Genomic DNA, 3,963 nt, shown 5'->3' on the forward strand with positions numbered 1-3,963 from the left:
TTTCAATATATTCAATTCTTTTCAGAGCCCTTAGCCATTACTTTGATTGAGCCACTCCAAGGAGTAGAGATCATCCCTCACAAATTTATGTAGCTTGTAGTTCTTTGGTTGCCACTATTGGAATTGACTATTTATGGTTATGTTGATGCCCCTAAAATCGTTGTATCAACATTGGGGGATAACCACCCGGTCCGGACCTTAATACAACTCCTTTTCCGTTTGGAATGGTGGCTCCGACTAGGGATAATGGGACCAGTTTCTCAGTAATAAATAAAAGGGGTGGATGAATGATTGATTGGCTAATCTAATGATAGGTGAATAACTTAATCTATCAGCAAAATAAAAGAACTACTACTAATCCCGAGAACTATTGTACTTTGAAGTGTAGCGCTTGATGATCTATGTCTATTGACATGCATATAGATGATTCCATATAATAGACATGGACATTTATTCATTCAAGGATTACTTTGTTTAAATAGTTAAACAAAGTGATTAACGCAATATTGCTACACTTATCATTTATATCATTGATACATATATGATCAAAAGAAAAGCATACCATAAACATCCAATAGTGGAAAGAATAAAGAAATGCTATTAAAACACATACATATATTCGATAATAGCAAAGGCAACCAAATGACAATTCATATAAAAATAATGAATTCAGACATAGATAATAGTACCATATGAGCTGCTAGTCACTCCCAATATCAATCGCTATTTGAGATTCTTCTTCCAACGCAGAAATACTTTCAAACAAAGACAATAGTGCACATTTACATAAAACCTTCCTTGCCAAAATTAGAATAATTGGTCCAGTTTTATAAAAGAATATGCCTGAAGTACATTAGTGCAACTTCAGGCTTTAAGTCATGTACAAAACTTTTCGACCCTTTCCAAAACAATGAAAGGGTCTATTAATACTTAATTAAGCTAACTATCTATGAAACTGAAATCCTACTTAATTGGTATTAATTGATCTTGAATATCTCCTTCACAACAATCTGGAAGTCAGCATCATGAATCAACATGTAGGCTGTTTGCCTTTAAACCTGAGCTGACATATCACAAGGATTGGCTCCACTTCGGGCGGTCTGTTGAGGCGAGAGTTGAGCTGGGTGGCATAGGTGGCATCCTGAATATCGGGAATAATATACCCGATTGCATCTATAAGGCATTTGAGGGTGACTCTTTGGCTGTGTGGTTTGACTAAGAAGAACCAATAGGCATCCCATGTTAAACTGTTAATTCCAGCGATTAATCTCCCATTTTTCTCTAGTTCTGGATAACATGACTGCTCCAATGTTTTTGCCGCTGTCAATTTACCTGGAGTGCATTGGGAAATCATGTTAGACAAGTAGGGAGTATTATTAACCAATTCAACCAAGTTACTTGTGGTCGATTTGCATCTTGAAATTTCCCTCTCTGCTTTCATTAATTGGGACTGCCATTCTGTAAATAATATTTCCTTATGTGATTCTAAAAATCTTTGGTAAATTAGCCGCCTGTCCCTGATCGGTATCTTGCCACTCAAGAAAATTAGTTAATGTTTCATTAGCTTGTTCCAAGTCTGCTCTAGCTTTTTCTGATTTTTTACTTATTGATGTCGTCAAATCGCATAATGGTTCCGCCTGGGCGATTTGTTGACATAAAAGCTTGATCTGTGTTATTAATGCCTTATTTATCTGTAATGCTTCTGATTTGAATTCGGCTATCTGTGGAAGATTCTTTGTCTTCTTAAGCTGGGCTGATAGTTGAGCAATCTACTCATCTTTTAACTTCAGCATTTGTTCATTTGCCGCCCTCAATTGTGCCAATGCCTCAGACAACTCTTTCTGCTTCTGGACTGCGCTGTGATCAATCCTCTATTTCTCTTCCTGCAATTGTTGAGTTAATTGATTATTTATTTGTTGTTATGTTAACAATTTCCGTTCTGCCTTCTGCTGTACTTCTGATAGTTGCGCTTGCAATGAAAAGATCTCCTGGTCTTTTGTTTTTAATAGAAGACTCACCTCTGATGCCTTATCTATTGTTGCTGCCGAATAGGCTCCAGCATATTGTGATAGTTTTGTTAGGTCATCAGAGGGGTCAAATTCCTCCTTCCAAACCACATTGCCCGTCACAGTTTGCTCTGGGAATAGGGAAGGTTGATCAATCCTTCTCCTCTTCCTCTGTCGTTTTACCACAGCTTTGTGTCTTGGGCTATAGAAGACATCCAAGGGAGGAATTTCTTCTATCTGCAAAATAATTTGATCGGAGGGATCCTTTGGGATTATCTCTACTTCTTTTGAACTGGGTAGGCCGCTGGTTCCACTTGGAACCTGTTTTGAAGTGGTCTCTTGTGTATCTGCCGCTTTTGAAGTTTCGGTGTCCTTTGAGCACTCAAGATTACTGATAATTGAATCGAATTGCTGCCATTCCTGGAGCAATTGGGGATCAATTTGAGTATCTACATTTACCTCTATGCTGCTCTGTTCTTGCTCTTTAGTCTAGGTTTCCTCTTGTACTTTCTCCTGTTCTTTTGTTGTAACCGGGGGTTCCTTAGTATGTCGCTGTTCAGGTTTGCTTGATTCTGTTGCTGGGGTTGTCGCTAACAGATCTAGAGGCAGAGTTTGCAACCTCTGTTCTCTAAGTCTGTTGAATTCAACTAACCCTTCAGCTTTGTATTCCATTAGGGCTAGCGATCTAACTTGATACATTGATTCAGTTGAGGAGAACAGGTCATCAAACTTATCCTCTTTATGGTCAAACTTTGTCAATTTGGCATGTTCAAGTGCATTATAGGCGACTTTGTTGGGATCAAATCGCCTATTAGGGAGAGTTGCTAGAGTTAATGACTTCATCTTCGTAGCTTCTTTCTCTGCATGTTTAAAATCATGCAAAGTGTAGACACCACATCTCAGGGGAAAAGAGGGCCAGACCTGCTTCTTATTTTTCTTTAGAGTTTGTGTAACTCCTTCGGAAATAATCTGATAGGCTATCTCCCTCGCCAGCAGTTTAACGGGTATGTACAAAGGAAGGACGTGAGGTTCGGCTTGGATGCCGAAAATTCTTATATAAGCAAATTTTTCCTCTCCGAACCATCTTCCTATTGATGTCAAATCAATTCCTGCTTGGTAAGAAATTTTGGGAGCAGGTTTATTAAAAATAGAGTAATGAATGGGTAGCATGAAGCCATTGCAGACTTGGTATAAATGGTGCTTATAGGAAGTTTTCCACAATTTCTGATGGTATATGTGAATAGGCGTGGGGTCTTGTGCAGTCCACCTCCAGCCGAGCACGGGAAATTCAGAATTAAAACACAGGGTATCTAGTATATAAGCACTGTAGTAGAATGGGGGAATAAGCCTTTCGGTGACGTGGGTTTTAGTTCTAAAATCAAGAACTGTTGTTGCTAGCTTATCTGACAATATAAGTGCCCAATCCATTATTTCACTATTACACGCCGCTTCCATCAAGGGAACCATTTCTATAGTGAAATTAGCAGAATCGTACAACCCCCACAATCTACACATCATTATCCCAGCATAACAATAAGGAGAACATAGGGAATAAACATAGTACTTACCGGAAGTTTCATGCTTGTGTTTCGCCGGATTTTGTCTCCAATCCCGAATGGGTTCGGATTCAGTTGCGTTCTCACTTCGGAATTTCTCTAGAAATGCCTTGTTGTACTTCTTCTCTGGCTCAAGCAAATGATACATTTGCCTCAAATCTTTAGCCTGAAATGAACCGAAGATTCTCTCATCTCTGGTGCAAAAGGTTCTGTATGTGATTGGGATTTCCTCAATTGCCCACCTCACTACATCCTTATATGGGAGAATTTGTTCCCGAGCCACTATCCGATGAAGGAAAGAGTCGGCTAAGTCCTTTAAAGTACCATCAGATTTTCGATTGGTATCCGGTGTGGCTTGTACCACTGTCACCTTTGGTTCTTTGGCTTCAATTAAATTTTAG

Source organism: Pinus tabuliformis, chromosome 1_1, assembly GCF_031772625.1.
Source record: "Pinus tabuliformis cultivar Carrire ecotype Pingquan chromosome 1_1, CPIR1, whole genome shotgun sequence".
NCBI lineage: Eukaryota > Viridiplantae > Streptophyta > Pinopsida > Pinales > Pinaceae > Pinus > Pinus tabuliformis.